General features: G+C 45.1%; 1 protein-coding gene across 1 annotated transcript in view; it reads right to left on the bottom strand.

Moving 5' to 3' along the window:
- Positions 1 to 11,108, bottom strand: part of LOC134568240 (contactin-4-like) — a 259,133-nt gene extending 248,025 nt beyond the window's left edge. The window contains exon 1 of the mRNA XM_063426672.1: positions 10,830 to 11,108. The gene's annotated coding sequence lies outside the window, so the exon portion shown is untranslated. The remainder of the gene's footprint in view (positions 1 to 10,829) is intronic.
- Positions 11,109 to 21,406: the final 10,298 nt, after the last annotated feature.

Raw genomic sequence — 21,406 nt, 5'->3', positions numbered from 1 at the left:
AATCCATATTCATTGGCAGGCTGAGCCACAGAGAAATTCACTGGAAAAGCAAGAGTTAAAAGGGTCCATCCAACAGATCACAAGGAATCCATTCAATGGGTAATGGGGCACTAGGAATCTATCCTATGGGTAATGGGGCACATGGAATCTACCATATGGGTAATGGGGCACAGAAAATCCATTTTATAGATAATGGGGCACAGGCATTCCATCCTGTGGGTAATCGGGCACATGGAATCTATTCTACAGGTAATGGGGCACAGAGAATCCATTCTATCAGTAGCATGGAGAATAGAGGCATCCCTTCTTTGTGCAAATAAGCTAGGGTTCATTTTGGCTCCTATAGGGGGTTCATTTGGGCTCATATAGGCACAAGTATAGATCAGAAACAGATTAGTACTCTGCCAAAGATACCATAGGATTCTTAGGTTTTACCATAATGGTTAGTCATTTCAAGAATGATAGTTGTGCCTCACTTACCACATACTTTGAGTATGGCAACCAGCACTTCAGGACAGCAGCAGCTTACAAAAAAACAACAACAACAAAAAACAGGCAGCTTTGACCTTTTGCAATGAGCCTGGAGATACATACATTTCAAGTCATTGAATTAAATAAGGTGCCTGAAATTCACTGGCATTCTCCCTCCATTCAGTGTTAAACAACTTTCAAGCAGTTTAACACTAAATAAAGGTCCCTGCCACAGCATGGCACTATTAGAGGTGTGACTAAGGCAGAGCTTACACAATTCTTTCTAGTCATACCAAATCATACATGGGATGGTTGATTTAATAGGCTAAAAGCACTCAGCTGACACTCTAAGCCAATAATAGATGTTTAGGCAGTCCCTGTTGGCATTAAAACATTAAAAACAGTTTAAAGGAACACTGTAGTCACTATAACCATTTAATCTCTTTGAATAGGTTATAGTTAGTGGAGTCCTCTGGCACTGTACCTCCATTCAGTCTTGAACCATTTTAGAGCAGTTTAACACTAAATAAGAGTCCTTGGCCACTAACAGTGGTCCTTTCAGGAGGTGTGGCCAAAGCAGAGATTACACACTTCCTTGTGGTCATACCTATTCATATTGGAGCTCTGATAGGATAAAATGCTGAATGGAAAGACAGTGCCAAGTAAACCAGACACTATAACCAATTTATTGAGATGAAGCAGATACAATTCCTACAGTGTCCCTTTAATGCTGAATGGAATGACAGTGCCAAGGGACTCCAGACACTATAACCACTTCAATGAGATGGAGCAGTGCTTACCGTATCCCATCAATCTGGCCCTGAATGGAGATCATCTCCACCCATCCTGGAGTGTCACTTTAACTGATGAAACTGCACATTTTACTTGGTAAAAACTCATGTGATCCTACTGAGCCTCTATTTCAAAAGAATCAATATAGAATGACAACTACTTTGTGAATTTCCCTTCTGATTTAAAGGGGAGGGACAGATAGAGGATAAGATTGATTTAGGCTTAGATATTAAGCTCTTGGGGAGATGCATTCTACAATGCGCAACTCAGGGAGAGAATTGAGATCACGTCATTCTCATCTTTAACCACTAAAATGTCTTATTTAGACAGACTCATTTCTAAACACAGGTACTATAATTTAACCCCTTAAGGACCAAACTTCTGGAATAAAAGGGAATCCTGACATGTCACACATGTCATGTGTCCTTAAGGGGTTAAACACACAACTGTCTATAGTTTAAACACACAACAAGTCTGGGACAAAGTGCTAAATGTTGTGTAACACTCTTTTGGTTTCCATAGTAATTGCTTCTAACTTCACCTCATAATATGAGCTGTTCATTCTCATTCCAAGGATTATTGTGCATAGTTTCTACCATCACTGTGTAAAAAAGTTATAGTGGAAACTGCCCTGTTTATCTCTGATGTCAAAGCAAGACGTTTACTTCCTTCGTTGCCGTCCAAGCCCCGCCCAGTTTATGTGCGTTCTAGGTACATGCTGGGCAGGTGTATGCTGAGCCCATCTCTCCCCTCCTCTGTCCAGATCAATCTAAATTCTAAATAAATACATCCTCTGTCTCTCCACTTAAACTCACAGGAGCCATTTATAAAGAAGCCTTATGACATTTTATTTTGATCATCAGATCTAATGAGTGGAACTGCAGCTGGAGGCTTAGCATAACATAATTTGATAGACATGAGTTTATATGATACGATTAAACACAATAGAGTGGAATGAGAGGATCCTGACTGTTGGAGTCTCTTCCTGTTCTGACAAGGTTCTATCTCCTGCAGCCACTTTCATTTTCAAATGCTGCAGGTTTAAGAAATTCAAAATGTTTGTGTCCGGGGCACAAAGGCTGAATAGAGTGATAGAAAGAAAAATAGGAATAGCGTAATACAGAATGGAAAAATTCAGTTGTTGTGTGCAGGAACAGACAATGCTGGTAGGCCTGTAAAATAAAGAGGGCCCATCCTTAGCGTGTAAAGAAAGGTATATTGAGTGTATACAGGGAGTGGAGGGAGGGGACATGCAAATCGCTAGATGAGGAACGGTACAGGGGAAGGTGAGGAGTCCCTTTAAAAAGGTAACTAAGCCCCTCCCACAATTCCAGGCTAAAGCCTTAACACACACACACACACAGCCTTTCCCTATGTATTTTCTATATATAATGTTTTCACTAAAGTGAGAGTTCTAAGTGAGTTGATAGTGAATTTCAAATTTAAGGTCAAAGTAGCAGAACTGGAAAACTTCTCTAAGTCAGCTATGCTTTTAGTTTGGTTACTCTGGCCTTAAATTTGAAATTCACTTTCCATTTACTTTGTATTCTCATTTTAGTGAACAATCCTGATAATGTTTCTTTAAAAAATCATCTCCCAATTCCAGCCCTACAGTGTCCCTTTAAGTGTCGGTTTAAGACTAAATCTGATTTATCAGGTCATTGTATCTCTTTGGCTCTGGGGTCTGTGAATCTTGAAAATTCTGCCCTCAAAGCAATATGTGTCTGCTCTGTATAATGGTCAACTTGTAAGCTGAGCAAAAAAAATGTACAATACACTGAGTTCCTGGCACAGCGCGCCAAATTCTCTGGTGGAGCAGAGATGCTATTTCTATAAATACACAAAAATCTGCCTTGTAAAAGGTAGGCACCATGACACCATGTCAAATAAATCTAGAGTATTGCACTGCAAGGAACATTAACACTTTACTGCACTGACATCCAGGTCTGATTTATAAAAAATTATGTTTATTCAACGGAATTTCATGAATTCTCAAAACGCATAAAACCCAGTGTGAACAGAGAGCGAGAATCTCTTTACTGACCCATAACATTAATCTGTCTCCCTGTGAGACACCCTGACCATGCACCTCTCAGTCTGTTCAAGATAGCCTAAGCAGTCAATCATCTGTCTTTGTGAAACACTGCCTAACCATTCCACCCTCTGTCTTTCTATGACACATCCTGACCATTTAACCTGCTGCTATACTGTGAGACAGTCTGACTATTTAACCCTCTGTCACTCTATGAGACAGTATGGCCGTTCACTACTTGTCTCTCATTGACAGACCGATCATTCAATTATCTGTCTCTCTTTTTAAAATAGACGTACCAACAGTCACTCATTGTGAGACAGCCTGATCATTCAATCATCTGACTTGGCATGAGACCTGCGGCAGTACTGCCAGTCTTGTGATGTCTATCAGAAAGTGGAGAAACGGGGCGACAGGCTCAAGGCCAACCTCCATCCCCTCCCCATTATTGAAGACCCCTTCGGCAGAGTAGCTGTCGACATTATAGGTCCCCTGGCTAAGCCTAGTCCCTCTGGGAAGAAATATATTCTGACCATTGTGGACTATGCTACTAGGTATCCTGTTGCGTGGCAACCTCCAGGTGGCCCAGGAGCACCAGGGCACTTGGTAGGATCAGGGAGCCAGGAGCCGTAACTTTCAAGTCGGTCAAAAGGTGCTGGTTTTGAAACCCGTCTGGCATGACTTGCTGCAGGCTGCTTGGCAGGGCCCATACCAGGTGGTGGAACAGAAATGTGACACCACCTACGTTATCGGTCCTTGCTCAGGTACAGGAGTTAGACGCATGTTACATGTTAACATGCTGAAGCCCTACCACGAGCGGACGGAGGAGGTAGCCGCAATATATGCTCCAGCCTTGGAGGATTTTGATAATCTTCCCCTGCCTGATCTCCTAGAAGATAAAGTGAAGGCAGGGTCCATAGAGGAGGTCACTTAGGGGACTGGCTGACCGAGTAAGAACGCAGGCAAGCACAGCAGATGCTGTCTGCAAAGCGAGAAATGTTCTCTAATGTGCCAGCGTTTACCCCACTAGCCACTCACAGAGTAGAAACCCCCGACCAACAACCTCTGCGGTAAACCCTGTACAGAATACTAGAGGCGGTTCGGGAGAATATGAGGCAGGAGATCCAGGAGATGCTCCGACTAGGGGTAATTGAGCTGTCCAAGAGTCCATGGGCCTCCCCCGTAGTGCTGGTCCCGAAGCAAGACGGAGCCACCCGGTTCTGTGTACACTACAGGAGGCTTAATGACAAGACGGTTTTGGATGCTTATCCCATGCCCTGTATAGACCAGCTATTAGACTGGATGGCTCGTGGCCAGTACCTCACCACTATAGATTTGTGTAGGGGGTACTGGCAGATCCTCCAAGTGACAGATGCTATTCCCAAGTCGGCATTCATCACTCCATTTGGCATGTACCACTTCAAGGTAATGCCATTTGGGATGAAGAATGCCCCGGACACTTTCCAAAGGATTGTGGACCGGCTGTTGGATGGCCTCCAGGATTATGTGTGCGACATATACAGCGACAATTGGGAGTTGTCATGTACAGCAACACTTGGGAGGAGCACCTGATACACGTGGGATCGGTGCTAGACAGAATCAGGAAGGCAGGGTTAACATTGAAACCGAGTAAGTGCCATATAGGGATGGAAGAAGTGCTGTACCTGGGACACCGGGTAAGGTGTGGGAAGCAGAAGCCCAACCCAGACAAGGTTGAGGAAGTGGCTCACTGGCCCCTTTCTGCACTAAGATCCGAGTGATGGTTTTCTTAGGGACTGCTGGCTACTTTCGGAAATTGGCCCTAACTACAGTGCCCTAGCTAAGCCCCTCACTGACCTGACCACAAAGAACTTGCCCAGACAGGTAAACTGGATCCCAGAGTGTCCGTTCTGGCTGCTGCTAATCCGAATAAACATTTTCTCATCCATACAGATGCTTCTATGTTTGGATTAGGAGCAGGGCTGAGCCAGGTCAGAGATGATGGTGGAAAACATCCAGTACTTCAGCAGAAAATGACTACCCTGGGAGGTGAGCTACGCTGCCATCGAGAAGCAGTGCCTGGTGGTGGTGTGGGCTCTCAAAAAGCTGCAGCCATACATTTGTGGACAGCAATTCACTTTACTCACAGATCACAACCCGTTGTTGTGGCTTTACCAGGTCGCTGGAGACAATGCCAGACTGTTACGTTGGAGCCTGGCACTACATCCATACAACTTCACGAATCATTACAGACCTGGTAAGCAAAACGGGAATGCTGACAGGTTGTCTAGACAGACAGAACTGGAAAAGTGATCTGTGAGTACTCCCCCGGACATCCCTAGCCGATCCTTTTGGATCAGACTGTGTATGCTGAATTGTTGTTAAGGGGTAGCTGTGTGGCAAAACCACTGCTTATTTGTGCGTTTTCCACTTGTATTGTGTTATTCCCCTTGTATTTTGTGCATTGTGCCCAGTTTCCCCATTCGGGAGCGTCCATACGAACAGAACCTCTTCGTCTCCTGAACGGGGTCCACCCCGGTGCTCCATTAGAATTTTCACACCAATTACTTAGAACGTTCACACAAATAACATAAGTGCGAAACCGCAAGGGAAGTAATTAATGAGTGATCCCCTGGCTGGCCGCCATTTTGTATAGACGAACACCAACCAAGGTGAGCAATCGTATTCCGAAAAGAGATGCTTCCCGAAAGGAGATGCTTCCCGAAAGGAGATGCTTCCCTTGCATGGTGTTCGCACAGGAACCTCATGAATGGAGACTGGTCGGGGAAATGTACTTTTGTGGGGGTTCCTGAGGTTGGTGGGGATGCTTTTGGGGCACTGGCTATTTTGGCAGGCTTTCTGTACCTGGTAGACAAGGAGACTAGATCCCTTGGCTCCAAGGCACAGAGAATCCTGGGATGAAGACCCCTGTTGTTTTGTGTGAAAGACCCCTGGCATGTGTGGTGGGCTTTCTGTGCCTGGGAGATAAAGAAACTAGATCCCTCTTCCCGTGCCTTGGATCCTGAGCACAGAGGATCCTGGGATGGAAATCCCTGTCTGTTTGTGTGGTAGATCCCTTACAGGGGGTTATGCATAAAAGCTGTGTGTGGCACAATAAAATTGTGTTGTACTCCCAGAGCTGTGTGATGTCCAGTTACTGGGGGGAATGGGTGTCTTTATACATTAAGTGGTTCCAGAGTGGCTGAGGGAAGGAATTAGCTACATCTACCAACTCTGAAAGGTTTGTAATCAGGATGGGTAGGCGGGCTTTCTAGGGGAGCATCACCAGTGACACCAGTGGGCTGGCCACTTGGGGAGTGGGCATATCAACCCTTTGAAAGGGGCATTTCAATCTGGTGTGAAGCATGCCAGACGGACAGTCAGCCTCCCGGCCAGAGCCCTGCATATAGCACCATGTAGAGAGCACTGCTGAAGCTACGTCTTCATTGTCTTAGTGCCTACTGCATACCGCGAGTGCATTTAATGATGTGCTCGCATTGTGCTGCCCGAACGCATTATTAAAGGTCACTGCTGTCCCTGAATGTGGTACACCAGGGAACTAAATTGTGATGGCTGGGTAGGACACCTAAAACAGGACTTTGTGTCCAGGATAACTTAGTGAACTTATCTATATTATTGGCTTACACCTCAACGAGAGGAGCGTTGGTAGGAGGATATTTGAATAACTGATGTCACTACAAATTGTATGAAGTATTGTACGTGAAAAAAAAACATATCTAGTTCACATACAGGAGCAATGGCAATTTCAGTTAAATATCTGAATAATACAAGCTGTGACTCTGGCATGTCCCATGTTACTAAGACAGATTTTAAAAATGTTTATTAATTTTAATATGGCATCCATCATATATGTGTAAAGTGACCATGCATGATCACTTAGTTCTTACACGAATGAAGATTCTGGGGTAAAATAGTAAAACTTTCTCAACTCATATCAAATATTTTTAACTTGCATAGTTTGGGTTTAAATGTGCAATTCCTTTGTCAATTCTCTGTGATTCCAGGTTTAATGAAGGACCCTATTTAAATAATGCATGCCAAAATAGGCAAGGAGGAGATATCACCCGTTTCCAGAATTTGTCTGGCTCTTTTGCCCCAATGTGGGTAAATCTGGTTTTCAATCTACTCCAATTTACTGTTTAGTGAATAATCCTGTCAGATGTTATTAGTCCAGACAATTTGTCTGGAGAATCCCCTGTTTTCAATCTCTTGACAAAGCACATTTCAGTTAACATATGGAAAAACACGCACAATGCCATGGATGCTTTCGCCTTTGGCATATGTGTCTTGCGGGTCTTTCTACTGTGCCACCTTAAGCAATATGCTGACTTAGCTTCCACACCAGCATTAAGCAGTTAGAATATACTCAATAATAACGATTAAACTGCTCATTAGAATAATCCTTCCTGAATGTACTCGAATAATGAACATGTTATTTTAGAGAAAGGCTGTGAGCACCAGTTTTCATATTATTACAGAATACAGTTAGTTTAAAGAGACACTCCAGGCACCATATAAATGAAGTTGTTATGGTGCCACGAGGCCCCTTGTAGAATCATTCTCAATTGGTTTAATTCCTAAGTTGCCTCCAGTGGAGGTCCCCACCCCCCCCCCCCCCACGCCCCTTTCCCCCCCTCTCTATTCACTAACCTTGCTTTTCCAAGGTAAGAGGTAAGAGTGCCACCAGGGGCAACCTGGCACCATAACAACTTTATTTAGATAAAGTTGTGTTGGTGCCTTGAGTATCCCTTTAATACAAAGAAGGCTAACCTTCAAACCAGATGTTTCTGAAATACATTTCCCATTATGTTTAGTCAGACTGTAATCCCCATACTTTTCTTTCAGAAAAAGGTTAGAATAGACTTATGGGAGTTGTAGTTCAACAATGTTAGAGATTCTCAGTTAAGCATCCTGGGTTAATAGAGAACCCTAAAAGCATTCTTCATATTTAATTTATGTTATGTAACAAGCCTGCTATGTTTTAAAGGGACACCCCAGGAATGAAAGTGACACCAACCTTTATGCATTATGCACAAAAATAGAATTTCAATAAAAATTTCATAATTCCACTTTTAGACGTTTATTCACATTCCTGTGCAGTTTTGTGAATAGGGACTGGCAAAGGAAAGAGTCAGAATGTTCTTTGTCTTCAGTGATTGACAGGGCAGCCTCATATCTGCAGCAATTTTTGCAAATTGCTGCAGTTATTCAAGTAGGGAGACACAGTAATTCTCAGTAGGAAGACACGGACCGGGGAAGTACATGTTACATAAGCTTTCCAATGAGTGTATTTTATACTGCTCAGGGTGACCCTTTAATTAAGTACACTTTGAGTATATGCAGGAACAATGAAAGCTGATATGTTTTATAGGTCTTCCCAGTGGAGGATTGTCCATAAAGGCAGCCCCCACCTCCCCTTAGTTTAAGTTGCAAAAAAAGCTAAAAATCAAATCCATAAGCATTGTGTAATAAGTGTGTTTTGGGGAAAAACATGTCATAATCTGCAGTTTCAATTCTCGCCTTTATTGATGACTGGATATGCAGCTTGTTTTGAACAGGGCTTGGCATCTCATGGCATTAAATGAGTAGAGCCCATCAAGTCAGGGAGTGCCCAGCCACCTTTAAACTTTAGTGACCGCCACTGGGTCTTACTCATTTTATAATCAGTAATGTCATATTCTAGCTTCAAACAAGGAGTGATATGTAAACACATTGTCTGGGTTACCTAAGTGAAAAGGGGAAACTGCACATTCGTATATTAGGGAACATGGCTTTTTAGGATAAAACTGAACTGAATTTTTAATCCAAAATGGAGTTTTACTGCGCAGAATTTAGTAAACAACTTTAACCCCTTAAGGACCAAACTTCTGGAATAAAAGGGAATCATGACGTGTCAGGCACGTCATGTGTCTTTAAGGGGTTAAAAGTCTTGTTTTCTCTAAACAACTAATAAAAGCACATTAAAAAGGGAAATGCAAACTTTTGGCAAAAAATAGCCAATAACTGAAGCTGAGTTTAAGAAAATTTCCACAAAAGCTATTTAGGCCTAAATTTTGCCTAATTTTTAATTCATTAGTACAATTGACAATTAAGTGAAGAAACCCCAGTGAGCTTATTAACATTAACATTGACATTAATTCAAAGATGCACCAAAGTCTAAGCAGTAGGTGCCCTGATTAACCTTCCAGCAGAGGTGGTAGAAATGATTGTAGTAAGAGAATCAAAACGTGTGTGGGATACGTGAAAGAATCAGTGTATCCCCTTAAGGACCAAACTTCTGGAATAAAAGGGAATCATGACATGTCACACACGTCCTGTGTCCTTAAGGGGGTATATTATTAATTCAACATCCAATATTCACAGCTGAAAATTGAGGATTTTATTCTTTCTAAGCTATTTTTGCCTAAATTATACAATATATTTGTAAAATTAGCCTAAGTCACTGTTTAATAAATATGTTCCCCCAATGAAATAATTAAGAACAAAAGTAGCAAAAACATGTAATGCAAAAAGAAAGTTAAAATTGTAATACAAACAATCTATATCATTTAAATAAAAAAGTAAATGTGCAAATGATATACTTAAATAATTGTGTAGCTAGAAAATCACATTTTTCACACAGTGGTGCAGTCCACAGATATGCCTTTAGACCATATAAATGGCAAAGTATACATTAAACCAATAGATCAGCATGACAGTAATCCTGATCTAAACACTAAATACAGCACAGCACATTGCATGTATATATCATAGTAAATATTATCTGCACATACATTGGTACCTTATCACATAAGGACATTTTATTATCAGCCTTTAGTCTGGATAAGCATCATAGGATCTGCAGTTCACTAACACCTGGAAAGCCAAGATTAGCTATAATATGGAGACCACTTGAAGACAATATCAAGGTAACATAATTCAACTTAAACAGCCCAGCTATGCTATCAGGACAATTACAACACAAGGGATACAAAGCTACGGTATTCAATCACTAGACAACCAGTACATTGTAAGCAATAATCCCACAGATGAAGGATACGGAGAGTATTAAATATCTGTCTGTGGCTTAAATCACTGCGAGCTAAATTATATCACAAGTTTAATATACATTCCCCGTTTTACCTCTAACATTTCCATTGGACTATTTAAAAAAATATTGAAATACAAATAAGTGATGTATTTATTACATATGATGCAAAGTAGGTAGAGAAGGATAGATAGATAGATAGATATAGATAGATAGATAGATAGATAGATAGATAGATAGATAACCACTTAATGACAAATTAAATAATAAGACTATCATAATATTAATATATGTAGAAATCTTGCCACGAAGGGGTTAAAACATACATAACTGTGAAAGGTAGGAAGGTATAAGACAGATGTTATTCTTTAAGGTAAAACATGCACTGTTCTTGGACTGCAAACCCACAGCAACTATTGTACCTGTCCACCCTATGCCCAGTATCAGTCAATAAATCTGTATTCCAGGAACCAATTCAGCATTCCACCCACCAACCTGCGGCCTCACCTGCACTAAGCGATGCCCGGAGTCCCCAGTCCTTCTTGGGCATGAGGAGGACAAGCAGTGGATGCAGAGGAAGGGCACAGATCAGAGGATGAGAGGTGGGCACTGAGCTGGCAACAGACGCCGGGCTGTGCTCGGAGCTGGAAAGAAACGGGTGGTGAGGGGGGTGGACTGGGTAAGGAGCTGGCAAGGAACAGGGTGGCCGGACTGGGCACGGAGCTGGCACGGAGCAAGGGAAGCCGGACTGGGCATGAACATTGAACGTCAGGGACTTAGGGAGCTGGTGATGAGCGAGGAAATCCCTCCTCTTAGAGAGCACTGGAGGGATGGGGAGAGGAGGAGGAGAGGAGAGGAGAGGAGAAGGGAGGAGGGAGAATTAGGTAAGGGTGGGGGGCAGGAGGGCAGAAAGTGTGATAGCGGGCAGGATGGGGCAGCGTGCTGAGGTGAGACAGGGAGGGTGTATACCCAGGAATAGAGGAAACCAAGGATGCACAGTGAGCATGAAGAGCAGGGAGGCACTGTGAGGATGAAGAGCAGAGAGGCACTGTGAGCAGGCAGAGGCAGGAAGGCACAGCGAGCAAAGTATAGAGAAATAGAGGGAAACAGTGAGCAGCTAGGAGAAATAAGGAGGTGCAATGAGCCTGGCGAGGTAGTGGAGACACTGAGCCTGGAGAGGCCGGGGACACACTGAGCCGGGAGAGGCTGGGGAATACTGAGCCTGGAGAGAGAGCCAGGGGGCACACTGAGCCTAGAAAGGCAGGGGACTTGTTTAGTCTAGAAAGGCATTGGGGACACTGAACCTAGAAAGACAGGAAGCACACTGAGCCTGGTTAGGCAGGGGGCACACTGAGGGTGGAGAGGTAGGGGGCACACTGAGGCTGAGAGGCTCACTGAACATTAAGAGATACTGTGATTGAGATAATCATGGAGGTACTGTGACTGAAGCAGAACACAATGTGTGAGAAGCTGGTAGACACTTATGCAGGAATGAACATTGAGTAAGAGAAGCAAGGAGGCACTTTTATTGAATGTACCAGCTTCACAATTAGTAAATCAAAAAGGCATAATTTGTTGGAAGAAGCTGGAAGGCACACTGAATGAGAGAAGCAGGAAGAGGCATCGGAGTTATGAATGGAGCGCAAGTTCTAAAAGGGAGCATTCTGTACAAGCATTCTATTTGTTTCCTTGGTGACTAGTATACTTCATTTTTAGAACATTGTCCCAAACCAGGGCCAGACTGGAAAGACAATTCGGCCTGGGCATTTTTTTTTAGCTACAGTGGCCCACTGAAAAGAGGGTGGGGCCAGAAAGGGTGTGTTTTGTCATCACCAATGGCAAGCACTCCCCAGCACAAAGTGAGCATGTTGGTTCAATGCTCTTCCAGAGCAGACCATGCGCAGAGCTCTGCTGAAGAGCTCTAGCATGAAAAAAGCCCTGTATTTGTTCTGCACAGAGCAAGAAAATTTAATAACATGCTTGCACTGTGTTTGCTTGAAATTTGCCTCTGGTGTCTCCATAGATGGGATACCAGGAGACAAAAATGCCAAGAAAGAGCATTGTTCAGTGTGTGTGTGAGGGTGCTCTGTGTGTGTGTGTGTGTGTGAGGGGTGTAGTGTATGTGCAAGATGGGTGCAGTGTGTGTGTGACGGTGCTGTGTGGGTAAGGGTGCTTTGTGTGTGAGGGGTGCAGTGTGTGAGTGATGGGTGCAGTGTGTGAGTGATGGGTGCAGTGTGTGTGTGAGGATGCTGTGTTTGAGTGAGGGTGCTATGTACATGTGAGGAAGCTGTGTATGAGGGTGCAGTGTGTGTGTGTGAGGCTGCTGTGAGTCTCAGGGGTGACATGTGTGTGTGTGTGTGTGTGTGTGTGCGTGTGACAGGGTGCCGTGAGTGTCAGGAGTGCAGTGTATATGTGTGTGAGTAAGTGTGTTGTGAGTATCAGGGGTGCAGTGTGTGTGTGTGTGAGGGTGCTGTGTGTTAGGGTGATGTGTGTATGTGTGAGGGGTGTAGTGTGTGTGCAAGAGGGGTGCTGTGTGTGAGTGATGGGTGCAGTGTGTGTGAGGGTGCTGTGTTTGAGTGAGGGTGTTATGTGTGTGTGTGTGGGTGACAGTAAGGGTGCTGTGAGTGTCAGGGGCGCAGTGTGTGTGTGTGAGTGAGGGTGCTGTGAGCGCCACGGGTGCAGTGTGTGTGTGAGAATGATGGTGCTGTGAGTGCAAGGGGTGCAGTGTGTGTGTGTGTGTGTGAGTGATGGTGCTGTGAGTGCCAGGAGTGCAGTGTGTGTGTGTGAGTGAGGGTGCTGTGAGTGTCATGGGTCCAGTGTGAGTGTGAGAGGTAGGGTGCTGTGAGTGTTAGGGGTGCAGTGTGTGTGTGTGAGTGAGGGTGCTGGTGTGTGAATATGTTTGGAGGGCTTGTGTGTTAGGGGGGCAGATTATTATCTATATATTAATAAAATAAAAACACAAAGAAGCATCGATTATATCCCACCCTCCCTTCTTACCTTTAGCATGGGCGGTGGGACCGTGCTGCAATCCATTGTGGTGCTAGTAGTGAGTGAACTCTAGCCTGTGGGGCTAGAGTTCACTCTCGCAAGACCCGCAGCGTTACCATGGCAATGTTCCGAATCTCATGAGAGGAACCCTGCGGAGTTGCAAGATAGCGCTCCTCCGGGTTCCTCGCCTGTCTCCCTCCCTTTCTCCCCTGCCAGCGGCAATACACTACATGGGCCGGTGAGGGAGATCTTTGATCTCCCCACTGGCCCGTCATGGAACACAGGGAGGCCGGCGCTCGGATAGTGCCAGTCCTGCTTAGTCATGGCCTACCCAAAAGTATTCTATACATAATTCCATTGGGTGAGAGAAGCAAGCAAGCACATTGAGTAAGCAAAACAGGGAGCCACACTAAGATAGAAAAGCAGGGGAAACGCTGTTCACTGAAGTCAGAAATCATGGTGAATTTCAAATTTAAGATCAAAATAGCCGAACTGGAAAAATTCACCAAGTACAGCTATACTTTCCATTCAGATACTCTGGCCTTAAAGAACCACTATAGGCACCCAGACCACTTCAGCTCAATAAAGTGGTCTGGGTGCCAGGACCCCAGGTTTTAACCCTGCAGTTTTAGAGAAACTGCTATGTTTACACTGAGGGTTAATCCAGCCTCTAGTGGCTGTCTCACTGACAGCAACAAAAGGCCGCTTCCGCGATTCTCACACTGAAAATCACAGTGAGAAGATGCTGACGTCCAATAGGAAAGCAATGAGTAATGCTTTTCTATGGGGGGTTTGAATGCGCACGCGGCTCTTGCCGCGCATGCACATTTGGTGCTGACGACGGCAGGAGGAGGAGAGTTTCCCAGCGCCGAGGGAGCCCGGCGCTGGAGAAAGGTAAGTGTTGTAACCCCTCAGCCAGGCGGGAGGGAGGCCATGAGGGAGAGGGGGACCTAAGGTTGTTTTCCTGGCACTATAGTGGTCCTTTAAATTTAAAAATTCACTTTGAATTTATCTTAAATTCTCACTTTGGTAAATGAGAATGTTAGTGACTGAGAGATACAGAAAGCACATTTAATAAGAGTAGCAGGAGGCACCATGAGTGAGCGATGTATGGAAGCACACTAAATGTGGAGAAGGAAGGAGACATATTAGGTAGGTAGAAGCAGAGAGACACTCTGGTTGAAGAGCAGCATATGGGGATCCTAAGTGGGGGCAAGCAGTGAGGCAAGCTCAGAGACAAGCTTGCATTATACAATCACTAAAAGTTAGATGCAAATATCAGAACAAAATTGACATGACTGCTAAATTCTTCGATCACCAAATCCCGTTACCCTTCTATTCCCAATAAGTAACGCAACACCATATTAAGTGGGTAAGGGCAACGGCCACAGCTTTATTTAAACCAGCATAATAAAATACTGTCAGCTGCTGGTTTTACCCAGCAGACAGGTACACTTTAAACTTCTTCCAGAGCCTCTTCAGGCTGTCCTTCGTCATCAACCAAATTCAGGCTGCGACTCCCCAAGCCCGTCCGGGCATTATTCATTTACCAAACTTACTGGAGCAGGAAACCCACAGCTGTGACAGAATAAAAACAAAGAAAACACAAAACAAAACAACAATTCCATAATAGAACCATTGGGGAGGGTGGGTGGGGAAAGACACTGCCAGGCTCCCTCAGCATTTTTCACCAGTAGTCTGGTCATTTTCCCCAGAATTCCCTGCTTTCAACTGTAAAAAAAAAACTGTATCCTTTTGGTTGCTATGCCAACCCCTCAGGGCAGCAGTCATGCTCCCCCCTCCCTAATCGCTCCGGGAGTTGGCCTTGACTGCTGACTCCTTCGATCACCAAATCCTGTTACCCTTCCGTTCCCAATAAGTAACACAACACCGTGTTAAGTGGGTAAGGGCAACGACCACAGCTTTATTTAAACCAGCATAATAAAATACTGTCAGCTGCTGGTGTTACCCAGCAGACAGGTACACTTTAAACTTCTTCCAGGGCCTTTTCAGCCTGTCCTTCGTCATCAACCAAATTCAGGCTGTGACTCCCCAGGCCCGTCCGGGCATTATTCATTTACCAAACTTGCTGGCGCAGGAAACCCGCCACCGCAGACCACCACCCCTACTAGAAGGAGGGGGGATGCGTCCCCCAAAGCCAGCGCCTGTGTAATTATTGATTGTAACCCCATATTAAATGTATCCAAACCAACATGAGTAAGATGAACCAAATCAGTACACATAGAATTCTGGTTATCTCCTTCTAGTTGAACATGAGGAATCACCAATCCACCCAAGCATTATGCGAATCATGATATTATCATGTTGAAGCGACATCCACCTCACTATACCCCTTTTTGCGTTGCACGCTCTTGACCGAGGTAACTACCACCAACATGGATCACCGTAATCAGCAGTATAACTGGTTGCATCATATATCGCCGAAGCGATCACTCCAGATAACATTGCTGCCAGAGCAACCCCCTGATCCCACACCACCTAAAATTGAGCTGGTGATGAGTAATCCCAAGATCCTGGTCTACCTGACAAGCTGCCCAATAAATAAAAGAATGCCCAAGGATCCAAACATATAGAGAATATCTAACAATAAAGAAATAAACCGAACATTAACCATACCCAGGCACCTATAAAAGCACCTTTTAAAGGCCGAACATACAATTGAAAACTTGCTCGATTCCCAGCGACCCAGCAGCCAAGTGGAAGAGTCTGACAGACCTGACCTGTTTTCTTGCAGAGTCAGACCGATGCGGAATGAATGGGTTGAATAACCACTATCATCCACTCCTAACGAGCGCTACACCAACATAAACACTCTAGTGAATGGATAAGAACTCATATGCATGCACTGGAACGAATCTCCAATACTAAGCACTCTAAAAGCACTCACCAAATTAGAAATTCCACTTCTTTTTTAAACTAAAGGACCTCCTTCTGAAAAACTGCACCAAAATGTCTGACTACTGTAACCCACAAGGAACAAAACGCCAAACTCCCAAAAGGCGAGTAAAGTTAAAAGGTAGATGAATACAAAACACAGCCAAGGAAAGTCAGTGACTGAAAGCACGCCCCATGGGCATGACTTACAGCCAAAATGCAAATGGTCCTGTAGGGATTGCAGAATTCAAATAACCCAATAGGGAGCACCTCAAACCTGATCCACTAGAGATGACAACTTGAAGCTTGGTCTTCGGCAAGTGAAAAACTTTATTAGCCAACTGTATGTAATCCCCAGGAAGAAATAATCGTACTAGGGCCCTCCGTTTTCTCCTCAGCCTCTGGAACCCCAAAATCTGACATAACCGTATGAAAGTGGAACAACAAGTCCATACAAACCTGAGATCCGACTAGTGCAGAAGAGATGGCCAAACCGCTACACTGTGAGGAATTAGCCAGACCAACACAGTGAAGGAGGGAAGAACAGCCCGAAACCGCCACAATCCATTCCAACAAGGAACCGAAAACGTCAAAATAAAAACAAGAAATCGAACAACCCATGAGAAGGCACATGTCGTAGAAAAATTACCCTGAAATTGACACCCCAACAGATGAAAACAATCTGGGTGAACTGTCACCGACCGTGCCCCGGGTCCTGCTGCGTGAACCAAGATCAAAGCCCGATCAAAAGAAGCGTATCGCACCTGACAGTTCTCCTTTGAAATCCCATCGTGAGCCGAGGACCCCAATGGGTAAGACAGATTTCCGCCATACGCCCCCCTCATTACCCCGAATCGAGAACAGGTTAGGAGCAATGACGCCTCCCCCGACGGAGTAAACGGGAATGCCTGTGATAGAGTGCGAGCCACAGCACCAGTCTTTTCGCCTTCACTGGCATCCTCTCCTCGAGGAACGTCATCCTTGGACGCTGAGCCCCACCACAGTAGGAGAACTCATGCTTAACCCCTTAAGGACCAAACTTCTGGAATAAAAGGGAATCATGACGTGTCACGCACGTCATGTGTCCTTAAGGGGTTAAACCTACAACTGCTTAACCCTCTGCAGTGGCTTTCGTTAAAGAGCCAACAGATGCCCTTCTTGTGACCCGCCGACACTCCTCCGGAAAGTAAGATGCCAACGGACGACAGGGATTAATGAGAAGCAACCACAGGTTTCCGTATTGCGCACCGAAATAAGCCAGCATTGCCCCCCCGTACACCTTATAAGCCCCCCAAATCAAGTCTAAATACAAAAACAATTCCCAAAGGTATGGGGGTGCTGCTTATCTTTTTCGCCCTCAGCCACGTCACACCAACATTGTCTATCTGCCGACACCATGTCAAATGGGACCAAGGAGAGTAGGTCCACATACTCACCCTTAAGTATCTTTTCTCTCACCTCCAAAGACACATTTAACTCCAGGGGGGCAATGTCACAGACAGGTCCCCCTGAAGTACTCACCTCACCTGTACCTGAAGGGGCAGCCCGTCGCCCGCAACGGTCCCCGCAGTCGCCAACTGGCCAAGCACTAAATGGAGAAATTGCACCAATTCTCTTTGACCTTCCCCACACTAGCCCTGAGTCCCCCCTAACCCCTGCCAAGCACAAGCGCACTCCAATGCACGGTTGAGGAGAAGGGATCTCTCTATCCCAGGTTCCAATTCCAGTCCTTCTTGCTGTGAGAGTGCTGCAGTCTGCCTGCCTGCTGTTCCGCCAGAGGAGCGGTGGCTCACACCCCAGGTAATTCCGGTTCCTCCATGACGGGCATGTGGAGGGGAATCCTACGTCCCTCCCTGGTGCTCTGTGGCCTTCGGTCCAGAAGCTGTCGAGATCCTCCACCGGCCCGTTACCACCCGCTGGCCTGCCCCACTTGCCGGGGCCAACGGCAGCATATAGGTATCCTATGTAGGGGCAAGCAGAGAGACAAGCTTGCATTATACAATCACTAAAAGTTAAATGCAAATATCAGGACTAAATTTACAGCACGATCACCCATGGGCACAGAATTCTCAAGGTCCCCCACTCCCTTTTCCAAACTTGATTGTTTAAATATGATACAAAATTTTGTATATACACGCACAGTATATGTGTCTATGTGAGTGTATGTATATGTCCGTGCAGGGCCGGTGCAAGGATTTTTGCTCTGGAGGCTGTTTGTAACTGTGGTCACAAAAATCAATGTTCTGGGAGAACGGGAAGCAGCTCCATTTTTTGGGGGCCCTTTACACAGCTCAAGGTCTGGATCCCAGGGTCCACCTTCATGTTTCACCAATGAGTTTGTTCACAGGGGGTGGAATGTGTAGGGGATGTCCTGATATGTGTGTAAGGAATGCATTGTGTGAATCTGTGTTTGTATGTGTAAGGGCTGCACGGTATGTTTCTGTGTATGCACGGGATGCAGTGTGTGCGTCTGTAAGGGGTGCATTGAGTGTTTCTGTGTGTGCAAGGGATGCATTGTGTGTAAGGGTTGCATTGCTTGTGTGTGTGTGTCTGTTTGTGTAATGCATTGTGTGTTTTTCTGTGTGTAAGGGGTGCATTGTGTGTGTGTGTGTGATGGGTGTCAATCTCTCCCGCCTCCATTGTCACTCTCTTCTCCCCCCCTCCTTTGTCACTCTCTTCTCCCCCCCTTGTCCCTCTCTCCCCCCCTCTCTTGTCACTATCTCCCCTGCCTGTCCCTCTCTTCTCCCCCGTTGTCACTCTCTTCTACCCTGTTGTCACTCTCTTCTCTTCTCTTCTCCCCTCCCCACTCTCATTCCCCCTCTCTGTCAATTTCTTCCTCCCCTCCCTGTCAATTTATTTTCCCCCTGTCAATTTATTCCCCCCCCCTTCAATTTATCCCCCCACCCTCCCTGTCCATTTATCCCCCATCCTCCCTGTCAATTTATTCCCCCCATCCCTTTTAATGTATCCCCCCTTCCCTTTCAATTTATCCCCCCTTTCAATTCCCCTCCCTTCCCTTTCAATGTATCCCCCCCTTTCAATTTATCCCCCTCCCTTTCAATTTATCTCCCCCCTTTCAATTTATCTCCCCCCCTTTCAATTTATCTCCCCCTCCCTTTCAATTTATCTCCCCCCTTTCAATTTATCTCCCCCCTTTCAATTCCCCCCCTTTCAATTTCTCTCCCCCTTTCAATTTATCTCCCCCCCTTTCAATTTATCTCCCCCCTCCCTTTCAATTTATCTCCCCCCTCCCTTTCAATTTATCCCCCCCTTTCAATTTATCTCCCCCTTTCAATTTATCTCCCCCCTTTCAATTTATCTCCCCCCTCCCTGTCAATTTATTCCCCCCATCCCTTTTAATGTATCCCCCCCTTCCCTTTCAATTTATCCCCCCCTTTCAATTCCCCTCCCTTCCCTTTCAATTTATCCCCCCTTTCAATTTACCCCCCCTTTCAATTTATCTCCCCCCTCCCTTTCAATTTATCTCCCCCTTTCAATTTCTCTCCCCCTTTCAATTTCTCTCCCCCCCTTTCAATTTATCTCCCCCCTCCCTTTCAATTTATCTCCCCCCCTTTCAATTTATCTCCCCCCTCCCTTTAAATGTATCCCCCCCTTTCAATTTATCTCCCCCTTTCAATTTATCTCCCCCCTCCCTCTCAATTTATCCCCCCCTTTCAATTTCTCTCCCCTCCCTCCCTTTCAATTTATCCCCCCTCTTTCAATGTATCTCCCCCCTTTCTATTTATCTCCCCCCCTTTCTATTTATCTCCCCCCTTTATATTTATCTCCCCCCCTTTATATTTATCTCCCCCCCTTTTTATTAATCTCCCCCCCCTTTCTATTTATCTCCCCCCTTTCTATTTATCTCCCCCCCCTTCTATTTATCCCCACCCCAGCGTGGCCGAGCTCTGTATGATCCGCGGGTACAGGGAACTCAGTGTGCACTTCCTGTTAGTCCGGCCGGGTACAGGAGACAGATGCTCCCTGTACCGGCGGACCATACAGTGAGGGAGTGACAGGAGGGAGCGCTGAGCGCTTCCCTCCTGTCAGCCCCTCTCCTCATGCTGCGCCCGGGCGGTGCGCCCTCATGGACGCACCAGCCCGGGCAAAGCTGCAGCTGCCTGAGGCTCTCTACAGAGCGCTCGGGCGGCTGCAGCATGAGGGGTCCGGTGCTCCTGGGGGCGCCCCTTCCCAAGGGGCGCCCTAGGCGGCTGCCTAGTCCGCCTTACAGGTAGCGCCGGCCCTGTGTCCGTGTGTGTGCTTGTGTGTAGATTGTGTGTGTACGGCAGTGTGTCAGTATGTTTATGTGCCTGTGTGAGTGCATATGTCTGTATGTATGTATATGTTTGTGTGCATGTGTGTAAAAGTGTGGATAGTAGTGTATGTAATAGTTTGGGTAACAGATGATAGAATGTTGATGAAACAAAGGAATAAAAATGATAATATTCAGAAATTTTAAATGAACATAAAGTATGTGTTTGTGAGCCAGGTAGAAGTACAAAGGTATTGAGGTGCATGCTTTTATTTACAACTACCTTGAAAAGGATAGGTCAAATACATCACATCAATACAAGTTGGACGACATTTATTTTTGTCTAAAATTTGTATCTAGATTTTCAAAAGAATGTTTGGTGAATGAACCCCAAAGTGAAGATTACTTTAGATTACTCACTGGTAGTAGCTCAACGGTTGGTGAAAATAAGAGTATTGTGTGCAGTGCTTAATGGCCAACAAGATTATCATTGCATGAAAACCAGGATACACTGATCTTTCAGTAACTATGATACAGTGCAAATAAATAGCTCCTCTTCTCAGAACAACCCTGTGCAGGTCAGTATGAATAGGGAGTCCTTGCCATTCAGTGAAACCTATATTTCAGTCAGCAACCCCTGTTGCCCAGTAATGAGGGGCTGCTGATTCAATAGGCCCAGTATTTCTATATACAAGTGTAAATGTTGTTTGAGCGCAACAATGGAATAAAGAACAATATGAAATATAATAATTATAAAAGCCAAACTACTCTGTCATTGCAGCATCATCCTTTCTAGATTGCAAGCTCATGGGCCATTATACTAAGCATAAAAGTGTTATGAATATTAGATTTTAGACTTCACATACATGATTTTCCTTTTCTTTTGTAACTTACAACCAGTCATATAATGTACCGCTACTATCGCTTATCTGTCATTAATTTACCCATT

The sequence above is a fragment of the Pelobates fuscus genome, chromosome 7, assembly GCF_036172605.1.
Source record: "Pelobates fuscus isolate aPelFus1 chromosome 7, aPelFus1.pri, whole genome shotgun sequence".
Lineage (NCBI taxonomy): Eukaryota > Metazoa > Chordata > Amphibia > Anura > Pelobatidae > Pelobates > Pelobates fuscus.
This window is presented reverse-complemented; position numbering and strand designations above follow the sequence as displayed.